A 12,655-nucleotide genomic window follows, 5' to 3' on the forward strand; every position below is an offset into this window, starting at 1 on the left:
TTTTAAGCATAAGCAAAAGTCATCGTGAGATATCTTAGAAGGTGGTCATTCACACCCATTGACTTGATTGGAAATAGATCTCTCTCTCCTGTTTGAAGATACTGTAAATGGTTGGCAAAACCAGGAAAAAAATCCCCCCTTGGTCTTGATCATCTAGTTGCATGTCACAATTTATGTTTGCAGTCGGAGAGTTCTGGCTTTTGTAAGTTGGGAGCGCAGTGAAAGATGGGCCATACTGAGTTTCCTTTCGTTCCTACCTTGGCCTCCTGGCTTCATGTTGTGTTTATACTCCACATATCCTCAGCGTGTTGGTATGTCAGTTACAGATGAAGATAATCACTTGGCTGGGGTTTAACAGTGATGCTTATACAACATATAAAAAGTAAGTGGTTTTGCTTTTTAAGTGTCCCCCAGGGTCCTTGTGTGATTCCATAATCAGATCCAAGGTGCTGCTAAAAGCTGGAAACTGTAGCACAATGGAAAACCACCTTGGTGTTAATATTTGGGAGTGTTGCACCTTATGGTCCGTTCACATGTGATTCTTCCAGCACTTTTCTGGTGGTTTTTGAGAGAAGGAAGTAGCAGCAGTCTATACAGAGCAGCTACCACGTGTCCCTACCTCCTCTTGTCACCTAGCTGTTTACAGCTGCCCTTGCCTAGTGACTTTTATAGCCAGCAATGAATTTTCCATGCTTCTCTAACGATTTGTCTAGCTTTCCACCCCCAGTAACCATCTGCTGCTTTTCACACCCATGGCACTTTCAGTGGGGCTGTTGCAGAATAACCAGTGTCCACTTAATAGGCAGATTAAAGGTGATTCAGAGCGTATTGTGAAAACCGAACTCTCAGCTTCACACTTTTTAGATGGTTTCTGTCCCTTTAGCTCACAGATGGCTCAGAGTCATAAAACCTAAACAGTTCTTCTTAGGACTCAGTCTGCACGTTTTTCAAACTCTAGTCCAGTCATTTTAAGAAATTACTTGGCTCAGTGAAGTGTGAATCTGCCTCCAGAGCATTTGCAAAGCAAAAAGGAGATCTTGGCACTGTGCATCTTATTGTGTATGTTTTTCCCTTGAAAGACTTTGCTTTAAATATTTTTTTTTTTACCCAAGTCTCGCAAATCTCAGGGGCAAGACAGACCTGCATTGTGCTGCAAAAATCCTGCATTTTCCAGTGAATCTGGAGTTGTGGCAATTTACCAACTTTTTTTTTAACGGAGACTTTTAAATGTAACATGCCACTGAAAAAAGAAAACAAATCACTGAAGTGCTCAAGATAGTCATTGCTATTAAAAAGTTTAATTGTTTAATTCTAATATGCAAAAAAATTGCCTTAAACCAGCTGAACTGCATTTGGTTTAAGCCGAGATAAACACTGGCATGCCCTAGTTAAGGGTGGCTACAATGCTTTCCTCTTGAAGAGGCCAGGGAGGCAATCTGTGTATGTTATAACTCTGTGTGCATTTTAACACCCTACCCAGTGCAGTCACTGCAGAATTAAAAGTTCCAGTGAAGGCTCTATTGCCTTGCTTAAAGCTATTTCACACCATCTGCAGGCTCAAAAGGGGAGTCTCCGTAGGGAAGTGTATTAGCATAATGATGAGTGTCGTTATTATCACTGTAACTCCCTGTGTGATGTTGACAGTAGAGCGACATAGTTGTTGTCAGTAAAACTCGGATATGGTGCTTAGGCACTTATTAGCCACACCTTTTCTGAAAGCATCCTATATTCCCTTGCTGACACTGCGATTATGTGTCTTAAGAGCTGGAGTCTGTCAGGCTGATGTCTGACCATGGACAGGTGACTCAAGGTGATTTGGCTTACCTGCTGTCCTTTGGCCAAGCCAGAGTTTGAAGCAATTGCCAAGGCAGTGAAAGGTGAAGTATATAGTGGCTGCTTCTCTTCCTCCTGTTGTGTTTTGTGCTTGTTTCTTAGCCGGATGCTGTTGGGAATAGGAAATGGCAAAAAATTGTGGGCAAAGTCGGAATGTCAGCTTTCTACAGGCCATTCAGCCGGTGTGAATTTCCACGTACGCTTGAAGCTGAGCTCTTCTTTTCCTGTGTTCTCCTGCTTACAAGATCCTAGAATGAAAAGAGAGTTGCTGAGTTTCTCTGGCATCTTCTCTTCCCCAGCAGTACCTAAAACCTTGTTTTTTCTATCATATATGCCTCTGTTACCTCAGCTTCGCGCCAAGTTAGGCCTTCTCCCTGGTCTGTCCCTGAGCGCTTATGTAGCTGTAGTGCTGCAAAGGATTAGCATCCCACTGCTGAGACCAGACATTCCATGTGAAATTAATTTAGATGGTTCTGCTGTTCAGCGAGCTGGTATCAGCTCTTCTCCTTTGTCAAACTGAAAAACAAGAGCAAAAGGAGTTATCCCCTTTCCTTGGCCTCTCTGGGATGAATCTCCTGGTACATCTGTGACCAAGGAACTGAATGAATAGTCCCAATCTGAAACTAGTTTGCACCTCTAAGCATATTACAGAAATTCCTGAATATGTTGATTCTGGCTAAATAGCAACTGATCCCAGTGACTTCTGTTAGCAAGTGCAGTCTTGGGAGAGTAAGGGAAGTGTTTCACCTGTGTTTGGGGAAGAGAGTAAGTAGTCTTACCTGGAAGAACTCCATTTGTGATCCTCCAGTGCCAAGGAGGGCGAACACCAATATAGCCTGCACTCCTAAAGCAACTGGCCCACTGGATTTTCTTCAGTCTCCCATGGGAAGGAATCAGTCCCGAGTTGGAGGGATAAATGACTGAACCTGCTGCTGCAAGGTGCTGTTGAATGACAGAAAGATGTTTTATGCTTCAGTATTGGGATGCAGAGCCCTCTTAGCTCATATGCTTAAAACTAAAGCAGCACAAGTGGGGTGGTGGGGAGGGTGTTCCTCCTCTGGTCCCAGAGTCGATGGAGCTCTTTCCCCCAGGAAAAGGGGGGAAAGTGCCGTGTAAAGGTTAAGGACTGCAGAAATTAAAATGCTACAGCCTCGGGCCCTCTGCAGCATGGCCTCTGCCTCCTTGGAATACCAGGTGGATTTCTGATAAGCGGTCAACTACTTGACACTACAGTCTCTCTAAAATATTTTAAATGGCAAAACTATTCACAACATGTATAACTGAAAAAGTGCCAAGATTCCTAATGCAATTTAGACATAGCTATGGGGGAGGTGGCTTTGCTTGGAAGGACATTATGTACAAAAACGAGGGGAAGGGGATTGTATCAGATGATCCACAGCAGCCTGTCTGCCAGTACAGCATCTGTTTTTAATCGGCTAATCAGATCCTGTTTGAAGCCTTTCTCAGCTGTGCTTTCCTTGAAAAGCAGATTCCTTGTCCAGATGAGGCAGGACTGCTTGCGATTACAGTGCGGTTAGCACAAGAGCAGCAAAACTCAGTGGAGCGCGTGCTCGACACTTTCACCAAAATGCTAGGAGAAGAAGCCCTTACTCCAAGGAGGATGTAGGCAGCAGAGCCTCTTCTCTTTCATAATCCCCTGTCTACTGGAGGAATCTTATTCTCCCCTTTTTTGGGGGTGAGAAGAAAAAGGAAGGTTGTTAAATGTCCACGCCTGTGCTGTGGAAGGAGGACCGCCTGAGGCATCGAGCAACGTTTCAATGTCTTTCTCTAATACTGATGCTTCTGGGTGGAACTGTTTGTAGGAATGAGATCTGGCTTTGTAGCCAGGGAGTCAGTAATGGCATGAGTAGCCTGAGCCAGGGTCTGGAGAGACTGTGCCTGGACTAGAGACCCAAGCCAGCGTACACACCAAATCTGCATTGTGTCTATGTTAGTCAGCATGGTCCTGGCTCATCTCTGCCTGGTGCTTGCAGCTGAATTGCTATCTGAATATGTGATTTTCAGATCACCCATTAAGGAAGCTGTGGGAAAATGTGATGGGCTCAATCTCAGTCCTTTGGGAAGGACCTATAACTCTCTGAGAACTGACATGAATAGCGAATACTCAGAAGAAAGGCTCACCGTGATTATTTTGCTCTTGCTGTGTTGCTTGCTTTTTTTCAGAAAGCAAGGAAAAGCAATTTTTAAGTAGTTGATAAGAAGAATGACTGATTTAATCGTTGACCTTTTAATGAAGCCCTGGAGTGATGTACTCGCCGCCTTTGCTGGGATCAACTGTGTGGCCTGTCACACAGCAGTAGATGTCCTGTGTTGTGCGTCTTTTCCCCATAAAAATCTGTGTGCCTGGTACCTTCAGGAAAGGTGGTTCCTGGGCATGGCTGGGGAACGCTTTGGGTGGGAGGATCTTCACGGTTACCATAAACCTGAGCTGCTGCCCGAGCTGCAGTTCTTACCTGGCACATGGATACACTATCCCTTGAGTAGTTAGTGCAGCTGGGCTGTAGTCCGGCCTTCTGCTTGAAGAAAGGGGTGGAGGTGAAGTTTCAAATGTGGCCATAGTGCTAAGCAGAGCTACTTTATCAACAGGATCATTCACAATTGAGTCTTGTTTGTAGGTCCACCTTGGTTTCTAGCATGATACTTAACAAACTTGCCCCTACCATAAAGCAACACTGCAGGAAACCAGACAGATGTATTGGTGCGCGAGTGTCCCGCGCTGGGGTTAGGTGCCTATCCCGCAGAATGTGCCCGGTGTTGTCCGTGCAGTTTACCATGCTTATTTCCTGGAAAGAGCTGATCACAAACTCTCATTCTCACCAGAATGTTTGCGCAATAAGGAGCTCGTAAACTTGCTCGGTTTAAAAGGTTAATAACAGCAGCTGGCTGGTGGAACAACTTGGACACACTTAGGCATTGCTAATAGTTTGGCAGGAAAAGCCATATTTACATCATCTGAACAGGTTTGCTTATTCGCAAGTAAGATGTTACCCTGTCTGCCCAGAAAGGGCATTTCAAAGGTGGCTTTGCATATTGAAGACTAACACTAGCGAACATCATCACAAGAACAGGGAAGGTGCAACGTGGCCCCGTGACTGGCTGGCGTTTGTTAGCTCTGCTAGTTCTCTGGCTCACTGAACCATTGGCATCCTCTTCATTGGATCTTGCTGAGTTGGGTTTCTACCGGAGCAGTGAGCCACCATGTGCCCGCTGGATCGGACGCGAGGGAAATAGCAGAAACACACAAGAGAAATTGCACAGTTTGGGGCAGGCGGATCCACAGCAAATGAACCTGCTCTTCTCGGTAGCAGCCAGGAGCAATAACAGGCTAAGTGTAACCAAACTCTGTCTCAAGAGTTGCATACATCCAATGTGGATTCGGGAGTTCCTAGAAGTCTTTGGGCCACCTCCTCAGCAGGCTACAAGGACTCAGAGATAAGCCAGCAACAGGAGATCCCAAAAGAGAGTCACTGAACCAGCTTGGCAAGTGCTCACCCAAGCACAGAAAAGAAACCTCAGACCCTGAGATCACTTGAATCTGCCGCCATCGGTAAGTAAAGCCTAATCAGGCCGGGCCATCAAGCCCTTTGGGTCTGCAAGGGGGGGAAAAACTGACAGAAAACTGCTGGGCATAGCTGAAGATCTCCCCGAAAGTGCTCTGCATTGCACGCCAGGGGCAATCCCCCTTTTCTGTTCCCAGTGGACTTCAGAGGGCTCTTCCAAAGTTGGGTGGACAGTACGACATTCCAGGAACATGAGCCTCTCTGATTTGTTAAGAAAACACATCCAGAAGCTCATACACACAGTTGGTACGAAATGTGAACTTGGTAAGATGTTACTGAGCAGAGACCGGCTGGTGGTCAACAGCATGGTCAGAACGGTAACATTAAACAAGAATTTCTGTAAGTCCAGAGCTCTAAGAAAGACCACTAAGCAGAAGAGCCGCTCTGTTACGAGACCAGACAAGAGCATTGTATACCTGCATTTCAAAAATGCAAACATACTTTACGGTAATGGTAGGATAGCTTCTTTTGGCAGATCCCAATTAAAGGGAAACACTCCATGTCCTGTCTCAGTAGCTTTGCACTTGAGCGTCTCTCTAAATTTAACTCCGTTACAGCAGTACACCAAAGCACTTTCGAGGGACTGATCTAGGAATATTGTTTTAAAAAATAAAATTTTAAACCCCAACAACTGATGACCCCAAAGCACAATACATAGAAACGTTCTGCAGCCTGGCTGGCGCAGTAGCAGCCATCAGTGGGATTTGCTGATGTGCCAGCCCGGGACGGCAGAGCCTAGGGGCGTGGGATGGGTACTCAGTACAACAGAGTGTACCGAGACCCGAAGAAGATGGTGGAGTTTGTGCAGTGGCTGTGAGCAAAATTCTTTTAGATATTTTTGGAACCATTGATGCAGTTGGGCACATTCTCCTCAGCCACATCACATTTAAATGTTTCACTCTATGCACTGTGATCATCGTTATCATTAGTGAGCAAAACTACTTAAATAGTCATTACAGAAGCAACAGTGCAGAAATATATCACAATTAGCAATAAGTCTTCAAAGCGAGTCACTAAAAACAGAATCTGGGGCTGCCCCCTGCAAAACCCATTGCTCCCACCTGCCCCATCCTCCGATGGCCCATTTCCAGGGGGCTCAAAGTGCAACAGAACACCTCCTGGGTTGGAAAAGCGTGTCCGTGTTTGCTGTTGGATGCAAGTTGTTTTACTGATCCGGATAGGCAGCAAGCAGTAGAACTAGAAACAGCCCTCACACCTGTGGAAAATCCACTGCAGGGTCAGCAGCAGGGTTTTCTGATGGAGGACTACTTCATTAGCCTGGTCTTGTACGCACCCCCTGCCCGAGGCAATGCTCATCGGCTGGCCTGAGGAAATACACTTCAACCCTGCAGCAACCAGCAAGGACGACAGCGGCAGCAAGCAGTTCCAGTGGCACCCCATCCCATAGCACGCTTCGGTGCAGTTTTAAACCATCATCATTAAATTAAGCATGTTGACTCCAGACACTTCTTGAGGTTTGGAGGTTTTGGGGTTTTGGCTTGGGGTTTTTTGGGTGGGGACGAACAAAGCTGTTTAGGAGCCTCCTGGACTCTTCAGTCGTTCTTTGATGTGTCAAGGGGTGCGTGAATGGAGCGCGAGCCCGCACCTCGGCACTGCAGGAGAGATGGGGGCCGTGCCCACGGCAGCGCTGCGCAGCTGGGAGCTCACGCCGCTCCAAGCCCTCCACCTCCAGCGGCCAGCACCCCGCGCAGTCTAAACAGCACAGGGTTTGCTGTGTCTGCCAAATCCCAAGAGAGGAGCAGCTGTAGCAGCTCCAGGACAGCGGTAGAGGGACGTGCACATGAATCCAGAGAGAAATATTCTTTTCTCTTGGCACTATAACAAGCCCTAATGAGAAGCAGCCCACCCAAGCTTTTGAAGAATGAACTCACCAGGAGACTCCTCTGCTCTGATCAGCCTCCAACCCTCTCATCCGCTTAGGAGAAATAATAAACTGGGACATACGAGTTATTTTCATGCGCACATTTGAGTAACCTCACATAGGGAGGACTGGCAGGGAGGACGGGGGCGATGTTGGGGCTGCTCGCCCCAGGACCAGGCAACACCACAAGGAGCCTGCGGAGACTGCAGAAGCTCTCCTGGTCCGTTTGGGGAGATGTGGGACGGGGGCAAGGAAGGAGGGGACAGGGTGCTTTATTTCCCAGGGCCCAAAAGGCTGTAGTATTATTTTTTTAACCTGGGCTCATGCGGGCTGCCGTGCTCTGACCCGCCGTTGTGTCCCGGGACGGACACCCGCCTGCCTGCAGTGCGGGCAGGCACAGCGCTGGCAGCGCCGCTACGGCACAGCCAAGTCCTGGGCAGCTTCGTGGGACTGCCCAGAAAACCAGCCAGAAAGCACAGGGTCTTCTTCAACGGAAGAATAAATTTTGAGAATGTTATTTGATGGCCCGAACTGTGATACTCATGGGATGTCTTTTTTTTTTTCTTAAATTTTAAATATTTTACTTTTTTAAACCTTATTTTTTTTCCTTTAGCATTTGCTTTCCTGCTGGCAGACACCTTTTTGAAAAGTCACACCTCGTCAACTTCCTCCCATCCTATTCTTGACGCTTTCCAAGCCAAGTAAGGCAGATTTGACTTTCTATTCTGGGGGAGGAGTGGGGGGAGAAGGGGAAAAAAAAGAAATTGTCACAAAACCATTTGTTTACCCAAGGACTCCAGTTGCCAGGAGCGGCAGCACAGTGAATGGGGACCCGTGGTCCTGAATTCGGTCCCTCATGCCCGCCCTTGGCACCAAGCTGGCCGGGCGTGGGGAGCCGTGGTACCCACCGGGGACGGGCTTTGGCGCGGCTGGGCCTCGGGACTGGCAACCCCAGGGCTGAGGCAGAGGGAAGCCGAGCAGCTGCCACCGCAGCGCTGCTTTTGGGCGGGCAGCGCTGATAGGGGCGACCCTGAGCCCGGCCGTGCCTGCTCGCCGGGGCGTCTCTGTTTGCGCTGCAGCGAGGCAACCAAGCTGCGGAGGACGGTGGGAACGGGCCACACGGGCTCCGTGGCGGCCAGGCTTTTTGCAGATTTGTGCTCAAGCTGTTCAGCCCATGGCGTGCAAATGCAATTACTTCTTTTTTCCAAGACCATTTGAGCAGCAATGCAGATATCCCTTTTTTTTTCCCCCCAAAGTTTTAGCAGCAAAAGCTCCATTAGTGTTTTGCAAAAGCTCCTCGGCCAGGTAAAGCCAGTGGTCAAACCCGCAGAAGGTTTTTCAAAGCAAGTTTCAATCTTTCCCAAGATACAAACCATATCAGTCAAGCCGAAGTGTCCTCCTTGAGTAGAAAAAGGGAAAAGGGCTCGTGCCATGGAGTGAGTCAGCCCTTTGCACCGTCACTCCCAGGGGCAAAGACATGGCGATGACAGTCGCTTCTGGTCTCCAAAAGGTCACAGGCAATTTGTGGCTTTGTGTGAGTTTTATTTGTTGTAGGGCTTTTGCTTTCTGGTGTATAAAAAACTCAAGGTAGCCAAAAAGGGCTTTGGGGGTTGTTTTTTTTAGACATGGATTTGTTTTTTGATCCTAAATTGGGTTCTCTTTGCATGACCTGCTTTCCCTAGCGTCTCCTGTCTCCCTCCTGTTTCCCGCAGGAAGATGGTTAGATAAGGATAATCAGAGATGGAAACCTTCTCCATTGCTAGCTGAAGCAGCGACCGCTCTTTGAATTTTTCACATGACCACTTGCCAGACATCTGGAGACAAATGGCTGCTAAAAGGAACCAGCATAAAACATGTATGTTTTGAATCGTTTGATTGACTAAAATATTCTTGCCTCTTGGTTGCTTTTGGTTTTCCCCCTTGCTTGGGTTGCGTCAAATCCATCTTCTACACCACCAGTACCAGGCAAAGTCTTCCAGGAAAAAGAGAGCAATCAAGACCTAATTTCCTAAATAAAAAAAAACCAAACAAACAAACAAAAAGAAGAAACCCAAGTCTGCCAATGTTGCAGATATTTATGTCTGCTTATTAAGAAACAAACAACCAAAAACCATCCCCCAAACAAAGCAAGTGTCCTCCCTCCTCCCCCTCGCAAGACGGGCTAGAAAGCCAACTCTCCTTTCTGTTTTAAAGCTGCTTTTCAAAGGAAAAATAAGTTTGCAAGTTGGAGAGAGAATGAAATGGGCTAATTTATGCCAGCAATTTGCCTTGAGATTTCCAAAAAGCTTTAGCCCACCATTTTAGAGAAGTGCAGACCCATACGGCTTATACCACTACCTGGCAAATCACTGGAGGCAATAAATAAAGGAGAAGCAAAGACACATTCAGAAAATCATAAACCCACTGACTGTAGCCGGGGGATTCCTGCTGCAGAGCAAGTGACAACTTTTCACAAACCCAACGGGATGTTCTGCTGAGTCAGCCAAAAAGTGGCTAAAAGAGAATGAACTGACATTTATTTGGACTTTCAAAGTTTTTTATTAAGGTTTTTTGTAAGTTAATCTGCAGACACAGCGTATGGATATAGGGTCGTGGGTTTCTTTTTCTTTCTAGCCATTCTGCCTGGTGGTGTTTAACCTAAAGGTTATTAAAATAGATATTAGAACCTTCCTAGTACAAGGCCATATGGACTTTACTTGTTGGTTCCTGACCCATATATTTAAGGAACAGCAAAACCCATGCACCCTGCCTCTTGCGGTACAAGGAGAGAAGCGCTGCTGTGGCTCAAGACCAGGTGAAGGGGTAGAAACACAGGCAGGAATATTTGGCTTCCAGGGCAGTGATTAAGATTTGTGAGCCTAAAGATAGGGTTGATTTGGTTTAGGCTGGTAATGACCAGCCTCAACCACGGCTGGAGGGACACCCACGGACCTTTCACGAAAGCACCACGTGCAGTTTCTCTTCAACACCTCAGCATCTCCCGTGCTGCCGCGACTGTACCAACCTCTTCCAGCCCGGGAGCAGCACACAGCAGCTCAGTAAACCCCTTTTTTTAAATTATTTTTGGCCCACTTTTTAACAGATGGTCCTAATTGCCCAGGCCAGCAGCTGCTGGGAACAGGCCTCACTGGAGCCCAGCGCTTTTGCGTGATGAGCAGATGCTGCAGGCTGCATGATGGACCATCGCTCCTGGTTTGCGTGCAGCAGTGCAGCTGCAGCACCTGCCCAAGCAAAACCCGCCCGGCAGGCTCTGCCGCAGGAGCGATGCTGGCAGCAACCGGTGGAGCCAGCACTTTCAGAGGTGGCTGATGGTGCCACGGCCCGAGCAGTACAGGCACAGCCCGGGATGCTGGTGCTCAGAAGAGGGGTTGGTACAGTTGCTGCCTCCCTGGGGACGCAGCTTCCCAAAACGCGACGTGACTCTTGAGTTACGGCACAAGCTCAGGGTTTGTTTTGCCTCCCATTTCTGGGATAAACGCCCAGGTCACGCAAGCCCGGGGACGCGCGCCGGGGCAGCGAGCGTTGCCAGCAGCTGGATGCATGCGCCAAGGGTCTCTCCAAAAAGGCTGCAGCTGGGGAAAGGGTCCCATCCTGGCACGGAGCCTCACCTCACTGCCTCCTCAAGGTCTTTTCAGGATCTTTTCCTCCAGGACAAAATATCAACAGCCTCGCGCACAGCTGATGTTTAGTCTGACCTCGCTGCTGTGTCTCCAGCGTGCTGCTGCCTCGCAGGGATTGATGGCTCTGAGGCGGAGCTCGCAGGCAGCGACTGAGCTGCGGGGTTAGCACTAGTGCTGGCTCCCCTGCAGAGGCAAGAGGCAGCTCCCGGGGTCCTGTGTGTTGGCCTGGCCATGAACGCTGGAGGACTGGCAGCCGGCGTGGGGCAGAGCAGCCCAGAGGCTCAGCCAGCACCATGAACTCTATCAGATGCACCATGGCTGCCATCCACAACTGCCAAACTCTCTGAAAAAATCTGACTTCTCTTCAAATAGTCCCTTCCCATTGCAAAACAGAGGGATCAGCCAAGTAAGCACGTTACTGGCTCTGTCCGTTGCGGTGTATTGCTCAGACATGGGGGCACAAAACCTCCTGGCACCACAGAGACCTTTTGGTAGGACCACGAGTTGGGCTGTTCTGCGTTCCCAAAGGAGCAAGTGCCTCCGGGGACCACGTGCACCGATACTTCAGATATTGGTTACTGGGATGGACTATGAGCAGCTCAGAAACTTCCTGAACTGATAACTAGGTCCACGCACACCCACACACTGCTCCTCCAAGGTGGACAGGAACATCTCCACCTGCCACCCACCAGCCCCAGGCTCCCCACGGTGGAATGGGGATGAGCACCACCACAGCACTGGGCACACAGAGGACAGGATTCAAGTTTGGGAAACACCACAGCTAGGCCACTGAAGAGCCATGCATGGAGGAGGTGCTGCATGAACCATGGACCCCGCTGCAGGACACCACTCCGGCAGTGGGCACCCAGCTGGCGCTGGGACGGTGACTCAGTCCATCACCAGGCTGATCCAGAGATACAGCAGCACATGCAGGATTTTGCTGGTGTGTGGCATTTCACTTGCAAATCAGTCACCAGCTCCCCCGAGAGCTGGAGGGTTTGAAGGCACCGTACGCCACCTCTGCTTAGCAACCCTTGCCCAACTCAGCCAGCCGCCTGGGTGCAGGTCCCCTCCACCTGCCTGCGTCAAACTCTCTGGCTGCAGGTGACCAAACTGACCACGATGGATGGAGATGGAGCAGAGCCCTGCTGCAACATGCTCTCTGCTGGCCACAGCCCCCATCCACCTGCCAGTGCTCAGGTCAGAGCACAAAACCAGGGGCAGGAGCGGTTTTGTGGGGTGTAGGAGCACAGGAAAGCAGTGGGACGTATTTCTTATTTCAGGGGCGTAGAGACGGCTCCGCTTCCCACGCCATCTGCAGGCACTAGGAGAGAGGAGGAGGAGGAGGAGGAGGATGGAGACTAAAGCATCTTGCAGAAAGGGGATAGCTACAGGACCCCCTCACTCACGCACCCCAGGAAACACCTGGTTTGGGCTTCGGTCGGGAGACCGAGCCACCATGCGTGGACAGAAGGATGCGGCTGGTTTCTCTCTCCTTTTCTCCCTCCCCTGTTCAGTACGTTATTGGCACCTGGGATGCTACGAAAGCTTTCGTGCAGGCTGCACCTGGCCTTCCAACTTCATCCCGTTTTAGTTGCCGTGTCTTCTCGCAGAGCTGCTGTTTTGAGTCAGAAAAGGGCACCGAGAGAGTGTCTATTTCTAGCCACAAGCTCTGCTGTACCACCACCCGGGCTCAAAAGCAGCCCGCCCAGCAGACGAAGCAGGTCAGGAGTAGGATG

This window comes from Calonectris borealis, chromosome 1 (assembly GCF_964195595.1).
Source record: "Calonectris borealis chromosome 1, bCalBor7.hap1.2, whole genome shotgun sequence".
In the NCBI taxonomy this organism is placed as follows: domain Eukaryota; kingdom Metazoa; phylum Chordata; class Aves; order Procellariiformes; family Procellariidae; genus Calonectris; species Calonectris borealis.